The 22,359-nt window shown below is 42.2% G+C and overlaps 1 protein-coding gene across 7 annotated transcripts in view; it reads left to right on the plus strand.

Annotated features, from left to right (window-relative positions):
• Nucleotides 1–456: 456 nt before the first annotated feature.
• Nucleotides 457–22,359, plus strand: part of SPON2 (spondin 2) — a 93,046-nt gene continuing 71,143 nt past the window's right edge. For 2 of the 7 annotated variants that reach the window (XM_005292424.5, XM_065598349.1), the window contains exon 1: nucleotides 457–996. The gene's annotated coding sequence lies outside the window, so the exon portion shown is untranslated. The remainder of the gene's footprint in view (nucleotides 997–22,359) is intronic. The other 5 variants (XM_065598346.1, XM_065598350.1, XM_065598345.1 and 2 more) reach the window with 4 other exon arrangements.

The raw sequence follows: 22,359 nt of genomic DNA on the forward strand, positions 1-22,359 counted from the left end.
TCTGTTGACCAAGCAGTGTCTAAACTGGGGGTTAGGTCAGTTTAACTACATCACTGAGGAGGGTGGATTTTTCATACCTCTGAGTGACGTAGCTGGCTCATCCTAACTTTTTAGTGTAGACTTGGCCTAACTCTGAGAGAGAGAAGGGGCTTAGGCTAGGGTTGCCAACTGTCTAATCACACAAACCCAAACACCCTTGCTCCGCCTCCTGCCCCGTTCCTTCCCTGAAGCCCTGCCCCTTTTCTGAGGCTCCGCCCCCTCCCTCCGTCCCCCTTCCCTCCGTTGCTCGCTTTCCCCCACTCTCACACTTTCACCTGTGGCCCCCCCATGGGGGACAGGAGTCTCTGCGCACTGCCCCTGCCTGCAGGCACTGTCCCCACAGCTCCCATTGGCCGCAGTTCCTGGCCAATGGGAACTGCGGAATCTGTGCTCGAGGCGGGGAGACCCCTGGCCCCCCAGGGTGTGGGGGCCGCTTTCAGGCCAGTGCAGGCAGGGAACCTGCCTTAGACCTGCTGTGCCACTGGACTTTAGCAGCCTAAAATCTCCCAGTTTGGCTTCAGTAGCCTCCAGGAGATAATGCCCAATTCGGGGAGACTCCCAGCGAAACCAGGAGGGTTGGCAATCCTACTTAAGACACACCCCTCTTTGATGGTGGCTCCTATTGACTAGCGTAGGTGACTGCTCACCTAGTGTTCTGGCTTTTGTGCATCCCATTCTCAGATACGTATCTCTCTCCATGTATTGTATAGGGAGCCTAAGCGCCAGACCCAGGGTTTGTGGAGTCCCGTGATTTTCAGGGCACCTAAAAGTTAGGTGTAGTAATACCGAATCCCCTTGTGGATCTGGATCTACCTCTTCTCAGTTAGTTGTCTTTTTACAGGATCCTTTTCTCCAGCATGTCTTTCTGGGGCTGCCCCTTTAAAATGAGCAGAACCAAGAAACTGCAGCCATTTTGTGACTGACTGCTGCGTGCTGCAGCTCCCTGCCCTCCATCTGGTAAGTATTAACTCCTGTTATGTTCTTTCCCTTTATTACAGAAAAGGTGGTGTATTTTAACTGATGTTATGTATGCTTATGATCATAGCCCCATGCATGCAGTAGCATCCTGACTAAATGAGTGTCACTCTTGTATTAAGTGCTAAATTATGGGTAAGGAAAACAAGCATACTTTAAGGAGCAAAAAGGCAAGAAGTGAAATGGTTACGGGCAGAAGATGATGAATTTTTCAAAAATCTGTCTTTGTTATCATTACAGTAGAATCCCACCCAAGACTGAGGTCTGATTGCATAGTGCCTAGAACAATCACATAGTAAGAAATGTTGTCTGCCCTGAAGAAATTTACAATCTAAATAGACAGGAGGGTGGAAGAGAGACAGAGGTACAATAGATGCAGTGATTTGCCTGAGGTCCCACAGCAGTTCAGTGGCAGAGCCAGAAATAGAAGCCAGGTTTTCTGAATTTCCAGTGCTCTAGCCACTGAACCATGTTTTCTCAGTTCAATCCCTGGGGTTGATCGAAAGCACCACTAAGCTGTATAGGTATTGCTGGAGAAGGCACTAAGTACAAATAATAGGATCCAGGAGTAGATTGATTGTTGTGTGTGTTTGCTTTTTTTGACCTGTTCTACAAAGTACCTCTAGTGCATTCCTATGCCATTTTGCAGCAGTTAAGGCTATGGACCTGTTCATAAATGTCTGTGCAATCAAGTTAAGAATTTAACTTAATTTAGCTGCGAGAACCTTGTTCTGGAGAACACATGCACATAAGATTTCTACTCTGGCAGTTGGCTGCATTTATTCAAAATGAGTTGTGGCCCACAGGCTTCTGGTAAGTTGCCAGTGCTGCTCTTGAATGGGTATATCTTGGGTATTTCCAGTCTAACAGGATGTAAGAAGAGGTTTGTTTGCAAAACTGATTTGAAATGAGGAACATTGCTATGAAAACTGTACTCTTTCTCAGTGGACCACAACTTTAAAATATACTGCAAATATTGAATAACTTACTTCAAAGGAGATTCATACTTCTTCTAAAATGAAGACAAATAAAACATTGACCCCCTTCCACATATACAGCGCCTTCTGATTTGTTTTGTCTTTAATAATTAAAAACACGGCTCGCACTAATATATTTTATAAAAGCATTCTGGGGATTCATGAATGTAAAAGAAAAAAAACTAGACTTGAATAATTCATACTCCAATAGCTCTGGACCAAGATATTGCTTCATTGTTTCCAAGTATGCAGATTTTACTCAGACTTTAAGAGAATAATAAAAACAAGGTTGTTTTATCACACTTGGATTAATCAATGATGTGCCTGAAGCACCGTTGGTAGTAAATGATCCATTTTAGCTTAAAACATTTGTAAATCTACGTTTATTGTAAGAGAATAATAAAAATCTTCAAAATAAAGATTTTGAGCCATAAAAACACTAATATATTTATGGGTTTTTAAGGCAAGAATGTTTCCAAATAAACAGGAGATAGACCGAGGGTTCCTTCTCTGAATTACTACTGTTCATTAGATTTTCACTCCCTGTTAAGATACCCTTTGTGAAATATTTTTACATTACACTTCATGATGTAATTTGAATATATTAGAATTAATTCACCAATAAACTACAGGGGAAGTACAGAATCTATCCCCAAATGTTTCTGAGCTCTCTGCTTAGATTGGGTCACCTTCCCAAGGGTTTCACGTGTAAAGTTTGCGAAGAAAAAAAAAAAGACTCTTATTAAGGGCCTTTCTCTGCAAAGCTTTACTCAGGCGAGTATTCTTTATTTTAGGGTGAAATCAACACCATCTGCATACAGCCCCAGTGCTCACGATCTATTCACGCGGAGTGCAGTGCAGCTAGCCAAGTCCAATCCAGAATTAGAGTGCAGGGCTGCTGCACAGTCCCTTAGAGTAGCTACTCCAGTCTAGGAGCTGGAAGAGTGGCCACAGTGCCTCTGCACCAGTTGCATGGAGTCAGGAGTTTACTGGAGCACTGCCAAAGTGATTCTGTGGATCTTCTGGCCTGACCCCCAGCCTACTTCAACTGTGGTGCCAGAGATCCTTTCTGTGATTCGTAGGGTGTGGAGGCATCTCCTGTGCGGGTGGTATTCAGGGCCGGCCCACAACATTTTGGTACCTGAGGCAGGGAGCTCAAATGACGTCCCCATGCTCCCTCGCTTGGGCCAAAACTTTGAAAGGTCTCAATTCTGCCTTTGTCCTGTTCTTCTCCTCTGATGGTACTGCTCTGCTACCTACCCCAATAAAGGAGAACTAAAATTTTTGAACAAGGCATTTTAAGTTGTTAAGTAACACTTCTAACTTTCAAACGCCTGAACAGCAAATTTAACTTTTCTTGTCTGCATAGTAAACACTGGCATTTTTATCTGTTTGAATAATCAAAGTGGTGCTTTCCAGGCCTTCTTGGTTCCAAAGATTTGAACTGCTTCCTGGAGGTCCACAGTCTGGGCCAGCTTATGCTCTATTGAGATGGTTGCAAGGCTGACCAGCCTCGCCTTTGTCATTGTGGAGCGTAGATGTGTTTTTATTAACTTCAGCTTGGAGAAGCTAGGTTCTCCACTGGCAGCTGTTACAGGAAGTGTTAGAAGTATGCGCAGAGCAACAAAAGCATTTGGAAAGAGGGTGGTCATCTTATTTGTGCACATATATTCCAGAACAGCCTTTGGAATTGATCCTGCTGAAATGTATCTTGAAAGGGCTTTCAGTTCATCACCTAAATCACTCGCATCAATCTCGCGCGTGTCAACACTGTCTCTAGTGCCCTGCATTGCTGGTGTAGGATGAAGCAAACACACGAGGCTGCTACCACCTGTGCTAGCTACTAAGAAACCCAAGAACCTGTTACAGAGGACAGGGAGAAGTGCGGTACACGAACTGTTATGGCAGCTCTAAGCTGCCTGAGGACCCACCTACACAAGACAAATCTGAAGGGGCTGTATCTGCTGGCTTTAGGGTTGAGGTGCACCCCTGGAGCAGTGCAAAGTGACTGGCTTGTACCTGAGGTAGGGTTACCATTCGTCCGGATTTACCCGGACATGTCCTCCTTTTTGTGCTAAAAATAGCGTCCGGGGGAAATTTGTAAATCACTCAAAATGTCCGGGATTTCCCCCCTCCCCGGCAGAGCAGAGCGAGCGGCTGGGAGGGCTGCAGGAAAGTCACGGGCTGGACTCCAGAGCAGCTGTAGGGGAGCTCCTCCCCCCCTCCCTCCCTCCCTCCCTGCATTCTGAGCCGGCAGCTCTCTCCTGCAGCCCGGCTCCGGCAGCACTGTGCAGGGCCAGGGACCGGGTTTTGTTGTGCTGGGGAGCGCAGCCACGTGTCCGGCTCGCACAGAGCCCAACACCCTGTTCTGAGCGGCGGGGTAAGGGGGCCAGAGGACAGGAGAAGGGGCAGGGAGGTTCTGGAGGGGGCAGTCAAGAAATGGGGGGGGTCGGGAGTTCAGGGGGGGCTTTTTGGGGGGAGTGGAGAAAGTTTTGGGCAGTCAGGGTACAGGTAGGGGGTAGGGTCCTGGGGGGCAGTTGGGAGGGGTCTTAGGAGGGGGCAGTTAGGGGACAAGGAGCGGGGGGGTTGGGGGCTGGGAGTTCTGGGGGGGAGCTGTCAGGGGGCAGGAGTGGGGAGAGGGATCGGAGCAGTCAGGGGACAGGGAGCAGAGGGGTTTAGATGGGTTGGGAGTTCTGGGGGGGGGGCTGTCAGGGGGTGGGGAGTGGTTGGATGGGGCGTGGGAGTCCCAGGGGTCTGTCTGGGGGTGGGGGTGTGGATAAGGGTTGGGGCAGTCAGGGGACAAGAGGCAGGGAGGCTTAGATAGGGGGTGGAGTCCTGGGGGGCAGTTAGGGGCAGGGGTCCCAGGAGGGGGCAGTCAGAGGACAAGGAACGGGGGGAGGGTTGGGGGTTCTGGGGGGGCGGGAAGTGGGAGGGGCAGGGGCGGGGCTAGGGCGGGGCTCCTCCCATCCTCTTTTTTGCTTGCTGAAATATGGTAACCCTACCTGAGGATCTGCCCCATTTGACAATCTCATCACTGTAAAACTTAGAGAGAGGAGAATCAGGCCCCAGATTTTCACAAACCAAACAAATATAGCAAAAATACAGTATTGTTCTGGTGCATCTGGCCTACTGCATCTGCATCTGGCCCACTGCATCTGGCCCACTGCATCTGCATCTATCTGTCATCTTTATTAGTGCTCTAACTGATCCGTTACATTAAGCAGTGTTACAGCTGTAGGGCTATAAACTACTTGCAACTCCCATTCCCATTCTGTGTGTCTGCATTTCTAAAGAACCTAGTTCTAAGGTATCTAGTTCAAACGCAGTAGATGTTCCCTATATGTTAACTTCAGTCATGCTACACAGAGAGTTGGAGAAAATCCATAGAAGGTTATGCAGTATTCTGCTACTGACTGATTTGTGCTTTTACTGTCATTGCATTCAGTGGGAATGTGCATAAAAATTGACATCCGGATATGGCTCTCTCCGTGGGCAAACTCACGTGTTACATAGCAGCATCATTACTTCCTTTATAAAAATCATGTGGGCTTTATAAACCAAGTATTTCATTAAAGTGGTGAGGAGAGATGGTCACATTGATTGGAAAAAAGCAAGAACTGTCATACTCTCTGTCCAGGCGGGACCAGAATTGGAAGTGCTGAAATATCAAGAGTCTGTCTTGTTGTATTTCCATCTGGTACCAGAAGTAAAAATGCTGGAAATCTCAGGAGAAAGTCTATTCTCACAAGGTTTCTGCCTAATTTTCCAACCCAAGGGGCTCATGCAGTTTGGATGAAGCTTCAGATGAGATTTATATCTATCACACTTATATGGCCCCTGTTACTGCATTATTTGAGAGCCTCAGAATGTAATGTATTTAATCCTCACAATGACCTGCTGAGGTAGGACAGTGCTATTGTCCTCATTTTACAGGAAGTCTGGGGTGGAGCAGGAAATTGAAACTATGCCTCCCGAGCCTCAGGCTGGTGCCCTACCAACCATTTTAACTTTTGGATACTTTAAACCAGTGGTCCACAACCTTTTTCGTCTGGCAGGTGCCAGACGACGAGCCACGGAGGACTGTGGCGGCGGACGAGCATCCGCCAAAATGCTGCCGGCAAGCGGCAATGTCAATAGGCGTCACCGCCGAAATGCTGCCGAAAATCGGCAGCGCCGCCTCTGGATGCTGCTGCTTCTTGGCGGCATTTCGGCGGATGCTCGTCCGCCGGCCAGTAGGCGGGCGCACTTAGACGCCACGGCGGGCGCCATGGTGCCCGCGGGCACTGCGTTGGGGACCCCTGCTTTAAACTAGTTAGAATGGCGTAAAGCACAGCAAACATCTGAAAGGTCAAGAATAGCTGAAGGCTAAGTGGTGAGATCATCAATATCAGCAGCATTGCAGAGGGAGAGGGTTAGTTGAAAGGATAGAAGCTGGTCTTTGTTTGTGGCCTTGCTGCTTATGGGCTGAATTTAAATAAGCCTACTAGGCAAATGACACAAGGCTTGGGAGTTTGGGGGGCTTACTTTTAGTGAAATTATACTGTGGATCTATTCTGCTAAAGGCATAGAAGGAACAGGAGAAGACAGGCAGTGCTGCTTCCAACATTTTCTGGTTAATGGTTTGCTGGGAGGGCAACTTCGATTTACAATCTAGATTGCATAGATGTCCCACAAGTGGAAGATGTGCTGATGCAGGGCTACCTCTCAACATCTCTTAGACACCCTACCAGGTTTTCTTTTCAGGCCTTGCCATCCCTTTAGCACTCCAGCCCCAGCAGATTGGAGTTGTTGCTGCATTTCACCCATGTAGGGTGACCAGATGTCCCGATTTTATAGGGACAGTCCTGATTTTGGGGGGCTTTTTCTTATATAGGCATCTATTACCCCCATCCCCTGTCCTGATTTTTTACACTTGCTATCTGGTCACTCTACACCCATGCAACCTCCTCTCCTGGAGGGTTTCCTGCTACTGGGGTCTTCTGCCAGAAGCTCTGCTAGAAGACGACCCTGGTATGAATCCGGCCCAAGGCCTAGAACATTTCAGATGACAGTGTATGTGAGACAGTGGTCCTATCATTAATGCTCTTCAACATGAAAGATTGAGGTTTGATTCTTTTGTTCCTCAGGGCAGGAAAAACCTTGGAGCTATTCGGAGGCAACACGTTATGCTCCCATGAAAAGGAAGTACTTTCAGTCACTCTCTAGTTAATCCTTTCATCTCCCACAGGACCAGCACTACAGGGTTTTGAAAGGAATCCCATCTAACCTTCCTTGGCTAAAGTATGATTAGTTCAGTAAGAGGTGTAAAATCACAGACATTTTTTTGTTACAGGAGAGAGGTTTTTTTCCCTGAGATCATGGAACTGTTTCAACTTTAAAAATTAAACATTCTTTCTTGTTGAAAATTTGCAAAAATATTTGGCACCAATGTAAAACCAGTGTCCAAGGTATCAGTCCTTAAAAGTAGAGTCTTAAAATGGAAAGACTGATGCAATCTTAAACTATAATAGTGCAAACAACATCATTATGATTTTCAGTTCTGATTACAGGTTATAAAACAGACTATCATATACCTAGTTATTCATGATCTTGGTGAAAACAATCTGCAAAATGAGATATATAGAGAACTGTTGAAAGAAAAAAAACATGCAACTCTAAATATAGGAACTATAGTGACAAAAACAAGCCTGGAAACAAGGGACCGATAGCTGATAACCAGGCAGCAATGTTTCACACATACTATGCAAATGAAATGGATTACATTTAATCAACAAGTTTCTAAGAGCTCAGGATCAAGCAATTTACACACATATCCAAAAGAAAAAAAACACTTTAAAATTGAGTTAATTTTTAGAGTCCATATCAGTAATTTCAGGTTAAAGAAATTAAAGGAATGTTGTAACTATACTCAAACTGAGTATTACAAACCCAGGATATTCACAGTTAAGTTTGCATTTAAAAAAAAAAATCCAAACATGTTAAAGTATGTATGGGTGAAATCCTGACCCTACTGAATGGCAAAACTCTCATTGATTTCCATGTGGTCAAAATTTCATTTAAGGCACCCACCCAGACAACCTTAATTCTGCAATAATTATACAATTATGATTAAGAAATTTTAGTGTTTGTCGTCCCTAATTAGTTAACTTATTTTTAAAGACACATTCGCTTTTCCCCTTCTCTTATACATTTCCCCCCTCAAGTGTCGCTACAGGGCAGACTTAAAAGTTTTAATCTCCCACCCCTTTTTTTCAGGTTTAGATCCCTAATTAATCTCTTATATAATATAATATATTCATCTCACTTAGTTTTAAAATGTATTTCCATTTTATAGATACAAATAGAGGGACAGAGAAAGTAAGCCATTGGGGGTCTAAAGTCAGACACCTAAACAAGGGTTCTTTATTTATAGAGATTCTGAGCATCCACAATTCCAGCAGAGTTTATCAAAGAGACGATCAGTTGCTTCAGTGGGAGGTTTGGGTGCTTGGCACCTCTGAAAAATGCAGGACCCTTATTTAATCCCCAAAATATGGATTTAGGGCCCTAGCATTAGACTCCTGAGATTTAATATTTTGGCCTAAGTGACTTTCCCAAGGGCCCATACTGCCTTTGGAAAAGAACCCAGGCATTCTGTTTGTGAATGCTCTGTTTTAGCCCGTAAATACTAGCACCATAACATGAAAAGTTAAGCTAACTATGTTGCTTTGGAGCCCAAAGGTCATTTGGTAGGGAATTTTCCTCCCAAGCAAAGACCGAGAAATAAAAAGTACCCACAGGCCTGCAGATTGACCTTATTGGTTCTCACTTGTTTGTTTGGCTTGAATTCTATACATTTCGTCACAGAAATGATGCAATTCTAAACACACGAAACTGCAATCAGGAAGGGTGAGGGCAGCACGTGTAGCTTTGATGGAACTAGCTCACTAAAAATAGCAGGGTAGCTGTGACAGCATGGGCAGCGGCACAGGTTACGCTCGAGTATGCAGGTTGTACTTGGACAGCTAGCCCAAACCACCACCCATGCTGGGTATGCCCACGAGTGCTGCAAATGCACCTCTCAATTGCAGTGTAGACGCATCCTTAGTGTAACAGAGAATCAGACCCTATGGAATCTAGCAATATCTACATATTTCCTTGCTGTTTTTTTTTTTCAATCAAAATCTTGCTAAGCCAGTAGCTTGTCTTCATCCAACTGTGATTCTCTGGATTGACGTTACTCTCTGAACTCATCCTTCCCCTGCGCAGATCAGTTTTATACAGGCTTCAGTATGCTTCTGCCAAAAATAATTCTTTAATTTTCTATAAATCATGATCATCCATCTGATTTTCTTGGGGTTACTTACTACTTGGCATGTCTTCAGAAGTGGGCTGTAGTCCACGAAAGCTTATGCTCTAATAAATTTGTTAGTCTCTAAGGTGCCACAAGTACTCCTGTTCTTTTTGCGGATACAGACTAACACGGCTGCTACTCTGAAACCTACAGTTGTACAATGGTTCTCTACTCAGATACAGGGGGATGGATGCAATGTGACAGATACTATACAGCAAAGTACTTAGATGTTGGAAAGCTCCCAGGATGAGAGAACTCTTTTGAGAATAATAAGACAACTGACTCCAGAATGACAATCTTTAGAAAATGCTCCTCCTGATTTTAGTTATAAAAACTGACAATCCCATGATTAACTTTGTCATACCTTAAGATGCTTTTGTTAAGGGGTCAGTGCTGTTGATTCTAAGTGACCTCTAGTAAGAACCATATATTTCAGGGTACACCTACTAATTCTTTTTTTAAATTGTTTTTAAAAACTGAGAAGTCCATACAAACTATTTTGAAAATCACTTTCCCAGCAAAACTCAGCTACATATTTATTTCCTAGCATTTTAAAAAGAAAGGACAACTTGTCCTGACTGCTTACTGAAGTCTTGAATGGCAGAATTGGAGGATGTTATTAAAATACGCTTTCTCTGGACTTGTCTCGTAGGGAAAGAAGAGAATTCCCCTTGACCAAAAATACCCCAGTAATAAACTTTGAACACTGAGTTAATTTGCTCTGTGCTGGCACCAATATGAATTTAAATTATGTGCTTCTCCCCTTATTCCTAGCCAGTGTCCCTCTGTAATTGTGCACTTTAGTCCATTTGTAAATATCGTAACTAAATTTGGAAATATCATTTAGTAACTCTATTTAAGGGTTAGGAAAAAAGAATAACATTACTTAGAGTCATACATAACGTTTTTGTTTAGTTAATTTTACATGCTCTGAATGCCTTATCTTTCAGTCACTACCCACTTCAGCTCTCAGTTTGATATGTTTGGGATATTACTGATATGTGCTCTTGAAAAATTGGCCAAACATTAGTTCCTTTACAAAATAAAGTCTGTGTATGTGTATATATCAATATTATATTCACATAATAATTATTGTATTTAGAGAGAGGAAAAGACACATTGGATCATCTTATCTATGCTCCTGCTAGATCAAATTTAGGACTGCATAGAGGACTGCTGACTTTACCAAGGACACCATAGAATTAAATGATACTTCTAAAAAAAAACCATGGTCAAGTGCATGGGTCTATTATTATTCTTTGTTTTCTGAAGAGGATAATTTTATGTATTTTGAATTTTCAAGGGATGTTCACAAGTACTAACCTCTGATTTAGGTATTTGATGTTTGGTTAAATAGAAAAGAGATACTGATTTTTTTTAATGTTACTATTACTCATGGTGAGTCCATGATGCAACACCTTTTCAGCCAGTTTCTTTTCTTTAACTTTTGCTACAGCTAAGGGGTAATTGAGTAGTTTTAAAGCTCCAAGCAGCTGTTTTTAAAAATACTCTATCTGCTTTTGAAAGTTTCCCCCCATATTTGTCCATAGCCATGGTTTTTATTTATGTGAAATCATAACCAGTTTTAAAGGCATGCGCTATGTTGTCAAATAGTGAATAAACAGAATCTTCAATGCATATACTTCAAAAGCAGCATGGAGCAGATCCTCAGCTTGTATAAATTGCCAGTTTGTGAGTTTGTATGTAAGTATCAGACTCAAAACAGAGTCTTCAATTATAAGAATATAATCCTTTCGCTCACTAACTATAAATCAATAAAGTATTACAGAAGACCCACTTACCTTTTTGCCAATGTCCTGCCCAGCAAGGACACAAGGGGAGGCACATAAAAGATTAATATCATAAGGGAACCAGGCAGAGCAAAGATACATCATAAAACATCATAGTACACTTATCAACAACAGCTAGATTTGAAAAAGCTGTCAGTTATGTAAAAAGCAGAAGCTCGAAATCTGGAAGCTTGAAATATGGCTAAACGACATATCACTCAACTCCAGAAAATATTCCTTCAATAGACTAAATCCCCATCCAGTGCCCAGGAACAAATCCCCATACATAAACAAATCCTCCAGCACAACAGGAAATAAGGAACAAAAATAGCAATACATCATCTCACAAGAAGTACAGATTCCAAGGCAGCAACGGCCCCCAAAGCAGCAGTCATTTTAAACAGAGAATCAAAAGTTTTAAAAAAAGAGAGAATATTAGGATCATTGTTTCTGAACAGAGTTGCAAGAAAAATGCCAGCAAAACATACAGGACACACAAATCAACATGTCTAAAGGATGGGTCCTGAATCAGAAAGTATACTATAGTCCAATAAATGGGAGAAGTTTCATAGAAACGTTCAGTCCAGTACAGACTTCAGTTCATTAGGTAATTGGCTCCATAGCATCATCAGCACAGCTTTCTTTAAGATCTCAAAATCTTTTAGCCTCCTTGTCATTCGTGGTGTATGGATATGTGTTGTATTTATGGCTTGATCCAACTCTCATGAAAATCCGTGGAAAGACTTCCACAGCCTTCATTTTGGCTGGAGAAATTACAGCATTACTTGCACCCTGGTCCTTGAAGTCCAGATTTAAGCTTTTTAAGATGCTTCATTGCCTTGACAAGAGAAGGAATAGCATCTTCTAACAAAAAGACCATTACCATCTTCTTGACAATGTTCCTTGCAGGTTACAAAGTATGGTCTGGGGCTTAGATTAAGGGACTTGGAATCAGGACTACAGGTGTCTATTTGCCTCTGCAAATCAAGCTGCTGAACTTCTAAGTGCATGCAATTGGGATGTAAATAATTGCACCAGAAATTTTGCACCCACGTTTCATTACAGGCAGAGAATTGTGCTGGCAATATCCGAGGCTAGATTGAGAGCTACCTTAAAAATCAGACCAAATGGTCTACAATTTAATGCTAAGAACTAGTTCTAATTAGGCTTATGATGATGATTTCAGTTGCTGGTAGCAAGTAAATTGTCTAATTACACTGCTCTACAGCCAAAATGCTTCTGAAATAAATGTAGTCAAACTTTACTAATTCTGGGTCACTGAGAACGAAAATGATGCTTAAAATTGTTGATTGGCTCTAGTTTTCAAGATATGCTATTGGGTCAGTATATACGACTCTTGACTTGGGAATGGCAGAGGATAAGTGAGTTATAAAGGGAAGGGATCTCAATTTAAACCAGAAATGACTAAAATACATCTTTGACTGGATCTATGAATAAATCTATGACTGGGTTTGGACAGTACTTGCTTTTTAGGCAAAACAATGAATAATGCAATCTGAAGCTGGTATTGCGTCATACATGATATGAATTGCATCATGTTATTCCTAGAAGTCATGGATGATGCAATCATAACGAAGCTTACATCACTCTGCTGAACAAATTGCCCTATATCAGCTCTAGAAATCATAAAGTGTCATGCTCTCTTATTTGTCAGTGTTTGATTTTGCAAAGGGACACATTTCTGTTTAGCCAAAGTGAGCAGAGATGCCTCGTACTTGTGTGAACAGTGCAGATAACTTCTGCTATGTTTGTGGTGAAGTGATTTTTGCATCACAAAAGCGCAGTAAAACCACTATGGTTAAGAAAGCCTATCACCTTTATTTTGGCTGCAAAATTGGAGATCAGGACAAGAGGTGGGTCCCACACATATGCTGCAACACTTGTGCAACAAATCTTCGCCAGTGGTTGAACAGGAAAAGGAAATCTATGCCTTTTGCAGTGCCAATGATTTGGAGAGGGCCAACAGATCATACCAGCATTTGTTACTTCTGCATGGTGCCTCCAGTTGGGAAAGGTGTGTCAAAGAAGAAAAAGTGGACTGTGCATTATCCAAACATTCCATCAGCTATACGCCCAGTACCCCACGGAGAAGGACTGCCGGTTCCTGATGCACCAGAATCATTCTCACTTGAGTCAGACGAGAAAGAGGATGAAACTTCTGGTCCTGAACCATCAATGTCACAGGACCCACATTTTCTCCCATCCTCCTCCTCTGAACCACACCTCATAACACAAGGTGAACTGAATGATCTTGTCAGGGATTTGGAACTACCCAAGAGTAAGGCAGAGCTGTTGGGCTCCAGACTACAGCAGTGGAATCTCCTGGCAAGTGATGTTAGGGTTTCCATGTTCCGTGACCGTCAAAAGGATCTTGTCCCATTCTTCTTCATGGAAGGTGATCTTGTAGCCTGCAACAACATCGATGGTGTGATGGCAACCCTCAACATCGTTCACGATCCAGATGAGTGGAGACTGTTCATTGATTCATCGAAGGCGAGTCTTAAAGCTGTTTTACTGCATAATGGCAATGTTTTGCCATCAATTCCAGTTGGTCATGCAGTCCATAGGAAGGAAACCTATGACAACATGAAACAACTTTTGAGGTGCATAAACTATGACCAACATCAGTGGCAGCTTTGTGGCGATTTGAAGGTTGTTGCTCTCTTGCTTGGTCTGCAGACTGGAGACACAAAGTACTGCTGTTTTCCCTGTGAATGGGATAATTGTGCAAGAAATTCCCACTACATCAAGAAAGATTGGCCACTCCGACAGTCATTGGAGCCTGGGAGGAAAAGTGTTCAGCATCTACCACTTGTTGAATCAAGGAAGATTTTGTTACCACCCTTACACATCAAGCTGGGTCTGATGAAGAACTTTGTCAAGGCCATTGACAAAACACAAGCAGCTTTCAAGTACCTCCGTGGAAAATTTCCAAGGTTAAGGGAAGCTAAAATAAAGGAAGGTGTCTTTGTTGGTCCTCAGATTCGTGGACTTCTTCGAGATGATGCATTTGACCATGCACTGCGTGGCAAGGAAAAGATGGCATGGAAAGCCTTCCAGTTAGTGGCAATAAATTTTCTCGGAAACAACAAGGCAGACAACTACAGGTTGTTGGTGGAAAACCTCCTCAAGGCATACAAAAGCCTTGGTTGCAACATGTCACTAAAGATACATTTTTTGCACTCTCATCTAGATTTTTTTCCACCGAACTGCGGAGCAGTGAGCGACGAGCACGGCGAGCGATTTCACCAGGACATTGCAACAATGGAGAAACGCTATCAGGGCAAATGGAGCCCATCAATGCTTGCAGACTATTGCTGGACAGTGACAAGAGATGCTCCATTTAATGAATACAAGAGACAAGCTAAGAAGCGCCGAGTAGACACTGAATAGGACTAAACTATGTACATAATAGATTTTTTTGCCTTTTGTTTCATAATAAATTTTATTTATAAAACCCTTTTGCTGATTTTTAAAGTGTTACATAAACAGGACAGGTGAAATATTATCATGTAAAGCAACCATAAACACGTGAAAAGACCTAGGTTTACAATTTATGATTAAAACTCTACTATCTACACAATATACATAGACATAAAATGTAAAAACTTAAATATCTTAGAACCAGTAGCCAATCAGTTGTTTTAATTGTCATATTTGAATTCAGCACATCAAAATACATAATAAATAGCACATTTTATCTCTGAAGCAGACGACTTCTCAAAAATTGTAGACCAGTGTTACCTTAGTAAATGATGTGTAGTACAATCCTCTAATCATCAATAGCTAAAACACCTGCATCTATATAAAGAGGATGTATGCTGACTTATTCAGTTAGGGCCTGATCCAACTCCTATTGAAACCAACTTTCCATTAATTTCAATGGGAATTGGATCAGGCCCCGAACTCCACAGTATATAGTAGATGGTATCTCAGCATTTAGAATCTGGTGTTAGGCTCCTATGCGGTAATTTAAATCATTAATGCATTACATTGGTTTATCTTTAACTGTGGGATTGTGTTATGACATCTGCATAACAGATATTACCCTTAGTTTTGAAGAGTGGTAGTATTATAACTAGGTGAATGGTTTGTAATGGTAAAGGATACAAAAATCAGAGGGAAAATGGCAAAAATTATAACTGTTCAGTAAATCTCCCCCAACTCTACAATTCACAAGATGACTCTCACAACCATGTAACACAACACTAGCCCTAACAACTGAATAGAGATTTGGAGTAAAATTTTCACAACCACCTAGGGTCTTGTGTGCTTTTGGGAGTGCTTAAATCCCATTTTCAAAACAGACATAGGCACTTAAGAGCCCAAGTCACATCATAACACAATGGGACTGAAGCTCCTAAATGCCTGTCTCTTTTGAAAGTGGGACTTTTGAAAACTGAACCCTGAAGCTGAGAATAGGACAATTGTATAACTGCATTGTCAGACTGCAGATCAAGACTAGATTTGCAACCACTATGGTACTGCCAGAGACTGATCTGTGTCACTGTTCCATACTCTACAGTAATGGATGATTAGGTCAAAATTTTCACTCTTGGATGTCTAAAGCTATGCACCTAAATAAAGGTGCTTGAATTTCAAAGGTGCATGGGAGTTGCAAGTGCTCAGCACCTTGGAAAATCAATCCACTTTGACAGTATTTAGGTGCGTACATATGGATTTAGCTCCCTACATATTTATTAATTTAACATTTTTTAATATTTGGGCCATGATCCATTCAATTTTATTAAAATGATAAATGCTGGACATGGCTGGCATTCTGTATCCTAAAGGTCACCATATTAACTGAGTGAATTTGAGCTGCCTGCACTCAGCATAATGAAGAGACCCAGCAGCTGATGGAAATATGTGATTGCACATTTGAATATCATATCTAGCACGTTCAATACACAAATAAGCTTTGTATTTAATTACATGGTCCCTTTGTGGGTGGGTGTCCTCAGGCACCATCTCCAAAAAGCCATTCGTGAGTTCATTAAAAAAAAAAAGTATTTTTTATTCAACCACAACTGGGTGAAGTCCTCAACATAAGCATGCTGGTTCAACATCTGTTGTCTCTTTAAAAAGTTTTAAACAAAAGCCTCTTTCACAAAAAAATAACGTTCAAATAGTTGCCAGTCCCAGGAAGTAATGCATGAAAGGTTGCTCAATCCAGCCCTATCTTGGGTTTGGCTAAAGTACACTCAGCCTAAAAACACTTGGCTAAATGGTGGGAGGACATCATAGTCTACAAGTATGCACCAAGAATTAGGTTGGTAAAAGGCAGTAATGGAAATAGGAGTAATAAAATTAAACAGAGGAAAATGCAGCTGAATACTGGGAACATTTACTTAATGACAATATCAACAATATATTCCTTCTGCTTGAGCCATTTAAAAGTAGACTATACAAAGCCCTAGACAGTATATTGGAATAAATACTTCTGTAGCGAGGGTGAGAGATACCACAGGTCCTATGTGACCTTCATGGGAATGGAAAAACGAAATGAAAGCATCTGTGGTACTGGCATGATGGCTATCTGTAGAGATCCCCTTAGAGTGAAAGGTTATCAGCCTTGAGACCATTTTCCTCATGCTACACGGTTTCCCAGTATCTATAGGACTGTCCTAATGACTACCTCAGGTCACTGGTTTGTAGGCCTTCCCTCCAGAGGTGGTGCTGTGATTTGATGACTGCATCCCCTGCGTATGAGAACCAGAAGCAGTGGAGAGGATTTTTCGGGAGTTAATATTGCTTTTAGCGTCATTAACTCCTGCATGGATTTTGGGGGAGAAGGGGAAAGAATCCATGGGAATCTTGAGAAGTGTCTGTTGTGGACAGTAGCTGCTCCCCAGTTCCACTCACAGTAGGTTTGCAGGGGTGATCGCAAGACCTAGGATGGAGAGAGAATACCCAATTGGTTCTGTTCCCTACCTTCTGCAGGTTTAGAACATCTTTTGAGTTAATCCCTCTCCTTTGTTCCTCTTCAGGCTGCCTAGTGGAATATAGGGTTCCACTCAATCTGAAGTATTGGTTTTTAAGGTTCCTTTTGCCTTCAGAGGGAGGATGGGTCAGTGGTTAGGGTGCTAGCCTAGTATTGGGGATTCCCTGCTCTGCCACTGACTGCATGTGACCTTTGAGCAAATGATCTACAAATAGATTTTTAAAGGTATCTAGGCATCTAAAGATGCAGCTAGATCTCTAATGCCTGCAAATTCCACTGGGTGCCTACATGAATCTTTAGGTGCCTCATTACATCTTAAAAATCTAGCCTTTAATCTCTTTCTTCCTTTGTCCCCATTTGGCAAAGGGGTAACTATCTACCTCACAGGAGTATTACAAGTATATGCCAAGATTGTGAAGGGCTCAGATGCAATGGGAACTGTATAAGCACATAGGACAGGATAGCTAAGTGCTGATAGATGACTACACAAGCGAGGGAGGGATCTCTTCCTTCTTTTACTTCTGTTGGTGCCTGTGAACTGTGCACCCCTAAACTCCAGGGCTTTTCCTGAGCTGATGTAATGTGCAACCCCTATAGCTTCCTTTCAGATAAACACAGCCCATTGAGATGTGCTGCTGATTTAGGGCCTCATCCAGAGCCCATGGAAAGAGACTCAAAGATTTCAGTAGGCATTGGATTACAGCCTTACTGACAGAGGAGAAAATAATCATGCTCCGATTTCCCCTCTCCCCCCTCTCCGCGAACTACTTCATTCAGTTAACGCATCCAGAGGGCATGCTGGATCTAAAGGAATGATTGAAGAAGTGACCTGTCTTTCACTGGCTGAGGTGTAATTAAAATCATCTGTCTCAGGTGTAATGCAGTAATCCTGATCAGGCTTCAATTTTATGTGAAGAACAACCTTCTTTTTGTATTTGAAAAGATAATTTATGGCTTCTGTTTAATAAGGCTGAAGTCTGTTTGGAGAGTAAATAATGGTATGAGGTTTATAGCAGTTTTGTGATCCACAGAGTTCTGTTTTTTGGATTAATTTGACAATATATTTTCCTATTTAAATACAAAAGTTGACGTTAACAAGAAAAAAGTGCCTATGACAGGCAAAATTAAAAAAATATGAGAAGGAAAGCTGTCTTGTGGAAAATACCTAAATATCTAAACCAGAGCTAGAGAAATCAATACCATCTAACAGAATGAAGGGAAAGAGCCAGGCTGAATAGGGATTAGCTACTAAGGTCGTGATGTTTTTGTTTTGCTCTTTAAGTTTAGTTCCAAAAGAAATGGCATTTTTTTAAAGTCTGTAGCTCAGTTGTTTAACTATGTATGTTGTGTGGCGATGATAAAAGTGAGCAAAGTCTTGCATGGCTAGGTCCTGTGCCCCCACCCCTGCAACTCTCCTTGTTGTTACCTTTCTTTGATTATTGTTGTGCTGAATTATTGATTCGTGCACCGGATGTGTATTCAGGATTATCAAAAAGAGGTCAGTGCACTTTATGCATTATTTCCCTTTTACTGTATTTTAAGCTCAAATACCTTTTAGAAGAGTTTATTGATGAACTTCAAGGGCCAAATCCCAGAGTTCCTACTCATTCCTTTCTCAGGCAAGGAGTCTGGTGGCACCTTAAAGACTAACAGATTTATTTGGGCATAAGCTTTCGTGAGTAAAAACCTCACTTCTTCGGATGCATAGCATCCCCTGATACTTTCTCAGGCAAAAGTAACATTAAGGTTTTGGGATAGAACTTCTAGAATGTCTGCACCTGACTCTGCAATCATTATTCACTTGAGATGGGTCAGTACCTTGAATCTTATTAAATCCATCAATTTTCAGGGAGGTCTGGATTTGAATCCCTGGTTCATTTTCATTTTCACCCTGCCCCCACCAAAAAGAAAACCTCCAGTCCCTATTATTTTGGTTCCATCACACGCTCAGAACCAGAAAAGATCACTTGTGTCTTTCTGGGCGCAGACAAGAACAGCCTTCTCCCCAGATGGCTAAAATAGTGCCAAAACATCCGATCTCACAGGATTTCTGTCACTTTGAGCCAAATTTTTACAAGTACAGTTTGCAAGATTTCAGTGCAATTGAATGGAAGCCTGAATCCTACATCTGATTCATTCTTGGCCTCTGACTTTGAATTCTAGCCTGAAACTGAATCCAATCTAGAGCTGAAAAATGGAAAAGATTTTCAAAGTGGTTAACTGACTCAGGATCACAAGTTTCTAATGGGACCTTCAATGTCACTTGTACTCTTAAGTGCTTTTGAAAATCCCTCCCATTGTCCAGGGCCGGCTCTAGCGTTTTTGCCGCCCCAAGCACAAAAAAAAAAAAAAAAAGCCACAATCGGTGGCAATTCGGCGGCCGGTCCTTCGCTCTGAGAGGGAGTGACGGCCCCGCTGCCGAATTGCGGCCGGACATGCCACCCTCCTCTTCATTGGCCGCCCCAGTCACCTGCTTGCTATGCTGGTGCCTGGAGCCGGTCCTGCCATTGTCTCTTCTGCTTATCTTTTTTTTGCAGTATTTGTTGTAGCTGTGTTGGGCCCATGAAATGAAAGAGACAAGGTGAGTGGGGTAATCTTTTATTATGGTGGTGAAAGAGACAAGCTTTTGATCTCCACAGAGCTTTTCTTCAGGTCTGGGAAAGGTAAATACAAGATGGAACAGATTGTTCAGTAACACATTTTGCAAGAAACCATTCAAAATAAATATGCCAACCTCTTCATGGGCCTCCTTGAGGAATAATTTCTGGAAAAATGCAACACAAAACCAGTGATATATCTGAGCTATATCGATATTTTCATCCTCTAGACAGACAACCTAAGTACCCGTCATAACTTCAACAACCACCACCCATCCATCAAACTCTCTAAAACACTCCCACACAGCATCAACTTCAGGATACCATAATCAGCTTCAACAATATAACCCTACAGACTACCATATACAAAAAAACAATGGATCACCACACCTACCTTCATAGATCCTGTAACCACCCCAAAAACACCAAGAATTCTGATATCTACAGCCAGGCACTCAGATACCACAGAATATGCTCTGAAGAGAAAATCCAGAATATACACCTTAACACACTCAAAACTGCCTTTCACCAAACAGGACACTCCACCAGAGAAGTAGATTGCATCATGGATGGGCCATTGAAATATCCTGAGAGAACTTGCTTCAATACAGGGGAAAAAACCCACTGACAACAGATCCCTAGTTGTCACCTACCACCCCATACTGGAACCCCCTAAATGGGGTATCATCAAACAATTCCAACCCATACTTGAAGGGGACCACATTCTGAAACAAATCTTTCCTGAACCCCCCTCTTCTGGTCTTCAGACAAGCCCCACAGACCAGAACACACCAACACTCTAGTTACCTTTCCCAGACCTGAGGAAGAGCTCTGTGGAACTCAGAAGTATGTCTCTTTTACCAACAGAAGCTGGTGCAATAAAATACATTGCTTCCCATTTACTTCAGTGGGACATTTGTCTGAGTTGAGGTGGCAAAATTTGCAGATGATACAAAACTACTTAAGATAGCTAAGTCCCAAGCAGACTGAGAAGAGCTACAAACGGATCTCTCAAATCTGGGTGATTGGGCAACAAAATGGCAGATGAAATTCAATGTTGATAAATGCAAAGTAATGCACATTGAAAAACATAATCCCAACTATACATACAAAATGATTGGGTCTAAATTAGCTGTTACCACTCAAGAAAGAGATCTTAGAGTCACTGTGGATAGTTCTCTGAAAACATCCACTCAATGTGCAGCGGCAGTCAAAAAAGTGAACAGAATGTTGGGAATCATTAAGAAAGGGATAGATAATAAGACAGAAAATATCAGGTACGCCCACATCTTGAATACTGAGTGCAGATGTGGTTGCCCAATCTCAAAAAAGATATATTGGAACTGGAAAAGATTCAGAAAAGGGCAACAAAAATGATTAGGGGTATGGAATGGCTTCCGTATGAGAAGATATTAATAAAACTGGTACTTTTCAGCTTGGAAAAGAGACAACTAAGGGGGGGGATACGATTGAGGTCTATAAAATCATGACATGGTCATGACAAGGTCATGGTGTAGAGAAAGTAGATAAAGAAGTGTTGTTTACTATTTCTCATAACACAAGAACTAGGGGCCACCAAATGAAATTAATAGGCAGCAGGTTTAAAACAAACAAAAGGAAGTATTTTTTCCACACAGCGCACAGTCAGTCTGTGGAACCCTTTTCCAGAGGATGTTGTGAAGGCCAAGACTATAATAGGTTCAAAAAAGAATTAGATAAATTCATGGAGGATAGGTCCATTAATGGCTACTAGCCAGGATGGACAAGGATGGTATCTCTAGCCTCTCTTTGCCAGAAGCTGGGAATGGGTGACAGGGGATGGATCACTTGATGATAACCTGTTCTGTTCATTCCCTCTGGGGCACCTGGCATTGGCCACTGTCGGAAGACAGGCTACTGGCCTAAACGGATCTTTGGTCTGACCCAGTATGGCCGTTATTATGAGATAGGACTAGGCCCTGTTTGCAGACAGACTTCCAGCTGACTAACACTGCACGATTATATCAATATTTAGCTGTCAAATTTGTCAGTCCAGAGAAAGCAAATATCTCCTTGGAATGATATTCCTGTGAGAGAAGCTTTCACAACTGCTTATCTGAATGCATGGAAAGATAAATGCCAAGGTTCAAATTTTCCCTCAAGAGAGTCTCTGTTCTTCACAAAAAGTCAAAACACTAGGGGCAGGCTCAACGGATTTTATAAAATATGACAAACTACAAAGAATTTCTAGCAGTGGCTCTCTGTAGACAGATTTATGGAAGATGTAGGAATTGAGGATTAAACTTCTTGTTGGCTAGTGTAAGTCAACCTGATTATTGTATCCAGCTGGAAAAGGGACTTGTAGTAAGGTCCATCTCAAGAAAGTTAATCTACTTAAATGGCGCAATGCAGTCCGCATCTGACAGCAGATGGGCAGCAGTGAATGCAAACAGAGTTTATGACTTCATGAAAGAACAAGCTGCATCAAGAAAAAGGTACTGCATGTGTTGAATCCATCCTGTAGGAAACTGCGTAAAGGGAACAAAGTAAATAAGAGGCTATCGCATTCTGGGGTGCAATCCAGATCAGTGAGTGGTTGTGTCCACCTGCCCTGCAGTCTTGGGTGCCTCACAATGCTTTGCTGCTGTAGCTCCCAACCTGGGCCCATCAAAAACAGCAGCAGGTCACCCCCTGAGTGTCTAAG

The sequence above is a fragment of the Chrysemys picta genome, chromosome 5 (genome assembly GCF_011386835.1).
Source record: "Chrysemys picta bellii isolate R12L10 chromosome 5, ASM1138683v2, whole genome shotgun sequence".
In the NCBI taxonomy this organism is placed as follows: domain Eukaryota; kingdom Metazoa; phylum Chordata; order Testudines; family Emydidae; genus Chrysemys; species Chrysemys picta.